We start from the raw sequence: 10,872 nt of genomic DNA, 5'->3' as shown, positions 1-10,872 counted from the left end.
CTGACATCCACCCTTACATTTGGGCGTTTGTTATGTAACCTATTAGGTATTTACTTAGGTATACTTCGACCTTCACTCTATACCCATAGGGCCAGTCAGTTTAAGACATTGTGTGTGCTTTATTTTCCCTGGTATCTTCCCTTTCGGCTAGTGTTTAATTCTTAGACTCAATCTCATGGCAGATTGGTTACCGTTATTGTCTGTCTGTTGTTAAATTGGTTATCGTTATTGTCTGTCTGGTGGCAGATTGGTTACCGTTATTGTCTGTCTGGAGGCAGATTGGTTACCGTTATTGTCTGTGTGTTGTCAAATTGGTTATCGTTATTGTCTGGCTGGTGTCACATTGGTTACCGTTATTGTCCGTCTGTTGTCACATTGGTTACCGTTGTCTGTCTGGTGGCAGATTGGTTACCGTTATTGTCTGTCTGGAGGCAGATTGGTTATCATTATTGTGTCTGGTGGCAGATTGGTTACCGTTATTGTCTGTGTATTGTCAAATTTGTTATCGTTATTGTCTGGCTGGTGTCACATTGGTTAACGCTATTGTCCGTCTGTTGTCACATTGGTTACCGTTGTCTGTCTGGTGGCAGATTGGTTACCGTTATTGTCTGTCTGGAGGCAGATTGGTTATCATTATTGTCTGTCTGGTGGCAGATTGGTTACCGTTATTGTCAAATTGGTTATCGTTATTGCCTGGCTGGTGTCACATTGGTTACCGTTATTGCCTGGCTGGTGTCACATTGGTTACCGTTATTGTCTGTCTGTCACATTGGTTCCCGTTGTCTGTCTGGTGTCACATTGGTTACCGTTATTGGCTGTGTGTTTTCAAATTGGTTATCGTTATTGTCTGGCTGGTGTCTCATTTGTTACCGTTGTCTGTCTGGTGGCAGATTGGTTACCATTATTGTCTGTCTGGAGGCAGATTGGTTACCGTTATTGTCTCTGTGTGTTGTCAAATTGGTTACCGTTATTGTCTGTCTGTCACATTGGTTACCGTTGTCTGTCTGGTGGCACATTGGTTACCGTTATTGTCTGTCTGGAGGCAGATTGGTTATCGTTATTGTCTGTCTGGTGGCAGATTGGTTACCGTTATTGTCTGTCTGTCTGTCACATTGGTTACCGTTATTGTCTGTCTGGTGTCAGATTGGTTACCGTTATTGTCTGGTGTCAATTGGTTACCGTTATTGTCTGTCTGGTGTCACATTGGTTACCGTTATTGTCTGTCTGGAGGCAGATTGGTTACCATTTTTGTCTGTGTGTTGTCAAATTGGTTACCGTTATTGTCTGGCAGGTGTCACATTGGTTACCGTTATTGTCTGTCTGGAGGCAGATTGGTTATCATTATTGTCTGTCTGGTGGCAGATTGGTTACCGTTATTGTCAAATTGGTTATCGTTATTGCCTGGCTGGTGTCACATTGGTTACCGTTATTGCCTGGCTGGTGTCACATTGGTTACCGTTATTGTCTGTCTGTCACATTGGTTCCCGTTGTCTGTCTGGTGTCACATTGGTTACCGTTATTGGCTGTGTGTTTTCAAATTGGTTATCGTTATTGTCTGGCTGGTGTCTCATTTGTTACCGTTGTCTGTCTGGTGGCAGATTGGTTACCATTATTGTCTGTCTGGAGGCAGATTGGTTACCGTTATTGTCTCTGTGTGTTGTCAAATTGGTTACCGTTATTGTCTGTCTGTCACATTGGTTACCGTTGTCTGTCTGGTGGCACATTGGTTACCGTTATTGTCTGTCTGGAGGCAGATTGGTTACCGTTATTGTCTGTCTGTCACATTGGTTACCGTTGTCTGTCTGGTGGCACATTGGTTACCGTTATTGTCTGTCTGGAGGCAGATTGTTTATCGTTATTGTCTGTCTGGTGGCAGATTGGTTACCGTTATTGTCTGTCTGTCTGTCACATTGGTTACCGTTATTGTCTGTCTGGTGTCAGATTGGTTACCGTTATTGTCTGGTGTCAATTGGTTACCGTTATTGTCTGTCTGGTGTCACATTGGTTACCGTTATTGTCTGTCTGGAGGCAGATTGGTTACCATTTTTGTCTGTGTGTTGTCAAATTGGTTACCGTTATTGTCTGGCAGGTGTCACATTGGTTACTGTTATTGTCTGTGTGTTTTCAAATTGGTTATCGTTATTGTCTGGCTGGTGTCACATTGGTTACCGTTGTCTGTCTGGTGGCAGATTGGTTACCGTTATTGTCTGTCTGTTGTCACATTGGTTACCGTTGTCTGTCTGGTGGCAGATTGGTTACCGTTATTGTCTGTTTGGAGGCAGATTGGTTACCGTTATTGTCTGTCTGTTGTCACATTGGTTACCGTTATTGTCTAGAGGCAGATTGGTTATCGTTATTGTCTGGCTGGTGTCACATTGGTTACCGTTGTCTGTCTGGTGTCACATTGGTTACCGTTATTGTCTGTCTGGAGGCAGATTGGTTACCGGTATTGTCTGTGTATTGTCAAATTGGTTATCGTTATTGTCTGGCTGGTGTCACATTGGTTACCGTTGTCTGTCTGGTGGCAGATTGGTTACCGTTATTGTCTGTCTGTTGTCACATTGGTTACCGTTGTCTGTCTGGTGGCAGATTGGTTACCGTTATTGTCTGTTTGGAGGCAGATTGGTTACCGTTATTGTCTGTCTGTTGTCACATTGGTTACCGTTATTGTCTAGAGGCAGATTGGTTATCGTTATTGTCTGGCTGGTGTCACATTGGTTACCGTTGTCTGTCTGGTGTCACATTGGTTACCGTTATTGTCTGTCTGGAGGCAGATTGGTTACCGGTATTGTCTGTGTATTGTCAAATTGGTTATCGTTATTGTCTGGCTGGTGTCACATTGGTTACCGTTATTGTCTGTCTGTTGTCACATTGGTCCTGTTGTCTGTCTGGTGTCACATTGGTTACCGTTATTGTCTGTGTGTTTTCAAATTGGTTATCGTTATTGTCTGGCTGGTGTCACCTTGGTTACCGTTATTGTCTGTCTGGTGGAAGATTGTTTATCGTTAGTCTCTGTCTTGTGTCACATTGGTTACCGTTATTGTCTGTCTGGTGGCAGATTGTTTTTTATTTTTAAAGGTGGACATACATTCGCCGACCAACCAAACAATCGACCATCCAATTTAATTATTATAATCGAATTGGATGAAAATTGTGCTGCCAAGTGCATGCTCATCCAACAAAGCGACCAATTTGAGGACAGAAATTGGCCGCACGGGCGATCGCGCATGCTTCAAGATGTCGGGCCAAAGTTGGTTGGTCGGGTGTGCGGCGGCACGGCGGCCAATTTGCGAACGAGCGACAAAACCCCCGCTGCTGCAATGTATAAATGTATGTAGAGTTGTGCATTTATACATTACTTGTCTGTTGTCATCCTCCACGCGGTTTCCGTCCATCTCGGCGGGTTCCGCATACACGCCAGGGGCACTCTGCCGTCACGAATGCGCATAGCGGCTGATGCTATGTGTCTTTAGCGCGTATGCGGCTTACCGTGCAAGATGGACGGACACTGTGCGGAAGCTGCTACAGGACAGGTAATGTATAAATGTGCACACACACTAAATACATTTATACATTTTGGGGGCAGCGGCGTGGCGGACAGTGGCGGCTTAGCCAATTCCCTGAGGATTTCGTTCTGAAATCGGACGGGAATCGGCCTGTAGTGTATGGGCAGATTCAACAAGAGACAAATTTAATCTCTAATCAGATTCGATTAGAGATAAATTTGTCTCTTGGTCGAATCTGCACATAATCTAATGTATGGCTACCGTTATTCAAATAAATTCATTTCAGTACAATACTGATTCTTTCTACTGCTTGAATTCCTTAGTGCACAATTTAAAAAAAAATGGCTTCACAACAGCCCGGTCCTTCAAATGCAGAGCGGGGTCAAGTTCGTAGAGGAACACGTGAAGAGAGGGTAATATGATTTTTAATAAAAAGGTTTTTTTTATACTAAAAAAATATATATTGTAATTTATTCTAAAGCTAGACAATAAAGCTGAGTACACACGTACGATAACGATCATTCAAAAACGAACAATAACGACAAGCGGACCGATCGTGCGTTCCAAATATCGTCTTTTTGGGCGATAATGACAGTTATCGTTTAATCCGACCGATCCAACCCGGCGGATTTTTTCGAAAAATAATCGTTCAATCGTTGCAGTGTGTACAAAGATCGTCCGACAATGATTATCTGTGGAGTAGTACGCATGTTCTTATTGCCTGTCATAACGTCACTTCCATTTGCGCACGCATTTTTTTATCGTTTGTCGTTCAGTACTTTATACTTATATAGTTCACGTGTGTACACAATCGTTCATTACGAACGATCTTTTCGGTCTAATTTGAATATCGTGTAAACGTCACGAATCGTTCGTAACGAACGATCTTTATCGGACGTGTATACGAACCTTAAGACTTCAAATACTGTTACACACGCCATCTTATCTAATCCTCATTCCAGACTACCTGACTCAGTTCCCTATAATTAGGTGAAGGCCACCACCACTTTATCTTTTTTAAGGGTGTACAGCTGGCTCCAGGGAGGGGGATACATGAGACACACTAAAACAACTGTGTTAGATACAGATAAAGAACTGTACTATGTTATATATACCTAATTACAACAATTTTATATGTGAATCTGTTTTTATTGTTATGGCCTTGTCCAATGTAATAATTATATTCTAAATGAGCAGCATAACAATATTTATTGTAAGCGGATAAATCAAAGAAACGGTTCCCATGCTTCATTCCACTTGGTGAGTTGTTAACTACCTATCGACTGCATCACGGCGATGGGCGTGAACGTGGCGGCAGCCCCAGGACCGTCTAATTCCGATTGACGTCAATTCCTTGAGCTTAAGTTCAGCAGGGAACACACGCATGCATGTGCGATCGTTCCCGGCCAGTTCACGGAGCGTGATCTGCTATTGCGACTATCATGCTGTTTAGAGACGAAAGAGGAAAGAATTCCCCTTTGTTTACATTTGTACAGCGCTGCTATCTAGTGCTGCGCTGTACGGGGGACACTGGGCTGTCCCTCAGAGCTCGTTCTGTTCTATACTGGGGGCTTTTTACTAGCTAACCTGTACTGGGTCCACCTCACTAGCATCGTGGGGGGGCGGGGAGTGCGACCCGCACAAAATGGGTTGAGAGATTGGCAGGGCAGGGGTGATATCCTCCCAGGAAAGCTGCCCTGAGCGGCGATTAGAACCAGGCAGGCGAGTTGCTGTCTGTATACAGCGCTTCACTGCGCTAACTCTGCAGTCGGAGGGGGGAACACGGGGAGAGGAAGGGAGGGAGAGGTCGGGATGCCCTCCCCGCGGCTGACTCCCCCTCCATTACAGTGCCCCCCCCCCCACTACCTCAGCACTCAGGGCAGCTAACTCTACAGTCGGAGGGGGGAGCACGGAGGGCGGCCCGGGGAGAGGGAGGGATGCCCTCCCCACAGCTGACTCCCCCCTCCATTATAGGGGGGCACCTACCTACCTAACACCTACCTAGCTACCTAATCTAACCTATACTTGGGAGCAGCTACCAATCTTACCCTTACTGGGGTGCACCTACCAATGTAACATATATTGGTTGGCATCTAGCTATGTAATCTATACTGGGGCACCTACTTATCTAACCTGTATTGGGGGCACTTACCTACCTAGCTAGCCTATACAGGTGGCAACTATACTGGCTACTTATATTGGAGGCACCTTCCTATCTAACCTACGCTGGTCGCAACTATTCTGGCTACCTATATTAGCCCACTGCGTTACTGTTACACAGTTACTTTACAGTTAGCTCTACACCCATCATATTTTGCCGTGGCATGCTTTGCTTTTTTGGGGGGGGGGAAGGGGGAGGGCGGCGGTAAATTATCTGCTCCGGGTGTCAAATACCCTAGCTACACCACTGGTCTACCTATGCCTGTGTATGTATACTATTACCATAGAATTCACTGCTATTGCTTGCAACCCTGTAAAGCAATCAGAATATGAACATAGTGCCCCGTAATGCTTATGACAAGCTGCACTCGTACTCCAGATGGTAGTGCCACCACCTTATGAGAGACAATAACTCGGCTTCCCCTTTGTGAGTACACTCAACAGATGCGCGTCTTGGAACACTGCATATCGCATTAACACCTCTTTTCAGCCAAGGAGCAGATTCCGTGAATGAAAGTAAATCCTTTTTAATTTAAAAAAAATACCATATGTGCAGGTTCACAGGGAGATGCACTCGCTCCAACCACGGACAACATGAAGCACAACCTTGTGCTCTATGTTGTCTGTGGTTGGAGCGAGTGCATCTCCCTGTGAACCTGCACATATGATATTTTGGCAACAGACCTCCATAATGAGTACAATAATACTCTACTTGCACATGGCAGGCAGCACCTTGTGTAGTTGACTGAGTTCTGCACAGGTGCTGCTCGTCATCCGTAAGTATTATTGTACTCATTGTGGAGGTATCTTGCCGTGAAGAGAAAGTATATGAGCTGAGCACATAGACCTTGTGAGTTATAGTGAAACATTCACCCCCTTTTTCCATTAGTCTGAAGCAGCTAAATAGTGTGGCATTCTGCTTAGGGAAAAGAAATGCTTCCAGCTTCATTCATCTTGCTGCAGGCTAATTATCCAACATGTTAAAAGATAACATGTGGGAGGAGGTAAACTACTTGACATGACATCTTGGTATAGTAAATGGCACCATGGTTTAGTGAATGGGCCTGCATAACATTGGTGGACATATTTCTATGTTTAGGCCCGGTTCACATCTGCGTTTAGAGCCAAAAGGATACCGGTGAGCGGATACGATCTCAGCTTCACCAGATTCGGATGGCTCTGTTTTTGGCACGGTGCACATAGTGAAAATGGATCTGATCAATTATTGATCGGAACCATTTTCACTCAGCAAATACATACCTAATCTTCAGTAGCAGCCAGCGGTAGAGGCTCTCTCTTCTTCCGCTGTGACTACCACGGAAGAACACAGAAGCCTCTACCGCCTTCTGCTACAGAATATTAGGTGTGTCTAAATCCACCCACCCGCCCAGCTGCTACAGCCTCTCCTCACCCTCCTGTTGCTCAGGTTCGCTTCGGCCCATGCCCCCATCCACCGTTGACCGGTCCGTTTCTTCACTATTGTGAAGAAACATTCCTCTTCTTATTGCCCCAATGCTGCAGTATTTTCTGTCCTGATCCGTTCCGCTGGGCAGAACGGTTCATAAGATTAGGGACTGAAGCAATTTTTAAAACTGGTGAACAAAACGTACGGAACGTATCCATACCAATGGACGAATGTGAATGTACCCATAGGTTAACATTGGATCCATTCACATCCGTTCCATTTATATAGTATACGTTACGGTTCTGATCCATAAAATAATGCTAATGAAGACTGGGCCTTAGGAGGGCTGTCTGACACTTTTGGATACACATGGCTAAGGTTGGGGAACATGGCTAAAGGCCTGTTTCCATTATACACAGGTTCCGGATGCACAAAATTAACTCCTATGAATGCCTGTGGGAAATCGGCATCTGAAAAATTGCATTTAGTGAAAACAAACCCATAGGTGTTCATTGGAGTCAGGTTTTCTGCATCCTTATTCGCCGTGTAGTGTAAACTGGCCCTAAGGGAGGGGGAATTAATTACAAGATTAGGTTCATCTGGATATGTGGATTGGTGCTTCTTTACACATCGCTGCACAACTTGCCATTTATAAATCCTTTCAGATTGATTTGTACTTATTTATCCTGTGCGTATTTATGATAATAAAATATATATACAGCCACTTGCCAAACATGAAGCATGTGAGGGGGGCTTCTCAGGCAACAGAAGTGTGTGTGTGTGGGGGGGGAGGAACCCACATGGCTGTGGGGGTGGGGTTAGCCAAGATGGAGGGTGTAAGAGTCAGGAAGGGGGAGTAGCAAGCACAGCGGTGGGTAGAGGATCAGCCACCCTTCCTCACATGGGTCTCCTCTGTCCGAGCTCCCCCTCAGCTATGATCGCTAAACTTAGGGACAGGGCGATTACTCACTTACTTCCTTGCGTTCCACTACTTGTCACGTCACTTCCTGCAATGCCACCCACTACTCGGAGGCATTGCATGAAGTGACACAGCGGGCGGTGGAACGCAAGGAAGTGAGTAATTGCTTCCCAGCTCCAATTTTAGCAATCACAGCTGGAGGGTAGTGTCTATTTTATGAGTCGATCATCCGAATCATCAAAATGAACGATTCGGATCGCAAAAGGGGCGGGGCCAGGAGCGACACGCCCCCTCTCAGCGGGCAGCGGGGTCCTGGAAGCAGAGATCGCTCTGTTGGATGGGAGGCAGCCTTGCAGGGAGACAGGTAGATGAGAGAGAGGGGACATGGGTGCCACTGCCAGATATGTGTAGAGCACACATACTGGCTATAACGTGCTGGTCATTATAGGCTGCCTGTTCCGTAGTGCTGCACAGTGAACACATTGGAAGCTTTTGGCTCAGCTCAGCACAGCTCAGTAACTTTGCAGACAGTGTGATTGAAAGGCAATATAATCCTCCTGCACTCGGCACTAAACAGCTGCACTTATCTGGGAATGCTTTCTTTCACTGTGCGACCTTTTCTTTCAAAGTGTACAGATGAACATATAGGTGAAATATATGTAAAGCATATGACTTCAGCATGTGGGTATTACGTGCAAACATTTCTGCTCTCTGCTCGTCCCTCCTCCCTTCTCTGTCCACTCCCTGCCCTCTGTCCATCTTCTCCCCTTCTCTGTGTGTCCACCCCCCTCTCCTTCTCCTGTCCACAGACCTGTCCTGCTGTTCATTTCACCCCCGAATGCTTCCGGTAGTAAAATGATCCGAGATTCGGATCAAAGATCCGGATCTCTTCAATGATCCGATTCGAATCATCCGGATCATTGAAAAGATCCGAACTTCCCATCTCTACTGGAGGGGGAGCAAGGATGGGGGAACCCCAAGGGCAGGAGGTGGCTTATCCCCACCTTCCCAACCCTGTGCCTTTTGCTCTCCCTTCCTGTCTGCTACTTTCTCCATGCAACCAATGAGGGGGAAAGGAGGAGGGGGCGTCATCACAACAAGTTTGCCTCAGGCGGCAAAAATTGTTGAACCGGCAGATATATCTATCTATCCAGGCTCTGACTGAGCCGCCAACGTACCGTTTTTTCCATCAGGGTGCCCCAGTGCTGAAAAGGAGGTGGCACAGCAGGGGGGGGGCAGTGTGCACAGAGTTGCGGGAACGGGGGGGAAGCTCCCGCCACCTCCAGAATTGCAGCCAGACAGCGTGAACGGGTTACCGAGATCGATAGCTATGCGTGCCGCTTGTCTGGTCTGCTCTGACAGTCCAATCACGCTCTCACTGTACTTCCTGTGAGAGCGTGATTGGACAGTGCAGTGCAGGAGACCAGACCAGCAGCGACACTCAGCTCTCTTGAATTCTCGGTAAGTAGTTTCCGCTCACTACAATTTCAGAGGTGGGAGCGTAGAAGGGCGGCCCCTAGGTGAGTGAGGGGAGGCTTTTCCCCCTAACCATGCCCACTGCCCTCCCTTCCAAGCTTGGGGGCACCCACTAACTGGGGACCTTCCTACCTAAACTGGGTACACCTATAGACCTGGGGCTATCTATACTGGGTACACCTATGGACCTGGGGCTATCTATACTGGGTACACCTATAGACCTGGGGCTATCTATACTGGGTACACCTATAGACCTGGGGCTATCTATACTGGGTACACCTATAGACCTGGGGCTATCTATACTGGGTACACCTATAGACCTGGGGCTATCTATACTGGGTACACCTATAGACCTGGGGCTATCTATACTGGGTACACCTATAGACCTGGGGCTATCTATACTGGGTACACCTATAGACCTGGGGCTATCTATACTGGGTACACCTATAGACCTAGGGCTATCTATACTGGGTACACCTATAGACCTGGGGCTATCTATACTGGGTACACCTATAGACCTGGGGCTATCTATACTGGGTACACCTATAGACCTGGGGCTATCTATACTGGGTACACCTATAGATCTGGGGCCATCTATACTGGGTACGCCTATAGACCTGGGGCTATCTATACTGGGTACGCCTATAGACCTGGGGCTATCTATACTGGGTACACCTATAGACCTGGGGCTATCTATACTGTGGAGACCTTTATACCTGCCTACCTAAACTGGGTACACCTATAGACCTGCCTGCCAGGCTTTATTTTTTGGGGGGAATCTGCTGTCAATCTGATTGCATTTTGTGTGTAAATCTGCTGCCAATTTGATTGCATGTTACCTGAAAATATGCTGCCATTTTTCAACTCGATCAATTATCATGAGTCATGTAACTAATTGATTATTTTATCTAAAAAGTATCTGGTTGGACCCAATCTCTGTGAATAACACCGCTATTTTTTTTATATCCACAACCATGTTCCAGTGCGTGGTGACGCCCATTTATTTTTGCTGCAGGGCGCCACATGTGGACATATCCCTGTTGGAGACTGTCCTCAGAAGTGCTCACAATCTATTCCCTACCTTTATCATTCAAAATTTTCTAGAGTACATGTGTATGTGAGCCCAAAATGGGGGTGGGGGGCCCCAGGCTACAGCTTTCCTGGTGGGCCTCTAGTGTCCCATAAGCCCTTAGTGTCCTAGTCAGACAGACCCTGTATCTATCTATATCTTTACTTGATATTTTGATGATGTCGTTAACTCACTATTGAATTCAATTCCAATTGATAATCATAGTTTTAAATATTTTTTTTCTTTTCTGATAGCACGTTTGCATGCAAACATGCGACGAATGAGTGGTCAGGATGAGCCGAGTGATAGCTTTCCAGAAAACCCTATTCGTGATCCA

This window comes from Hyperolius riggenbachi, chromosome 3 (assembly GCF_040937935.1).
Source record: "Hyperolius riggenbachi isolate aHypRig1 chromosome 3, aHypRig1.pri, whole genome shotgun sequence".
Classification (NCBI taxonomy): domain Eukaryota; kingdom Metazoa; phylum Chordata; class Amphibia; order Anura; family Hyperoliidae; genus Hyperolius; species Hyperolius riggenbachi.
Note: the sequence above shows the minus strand (reverse complement) of the source record.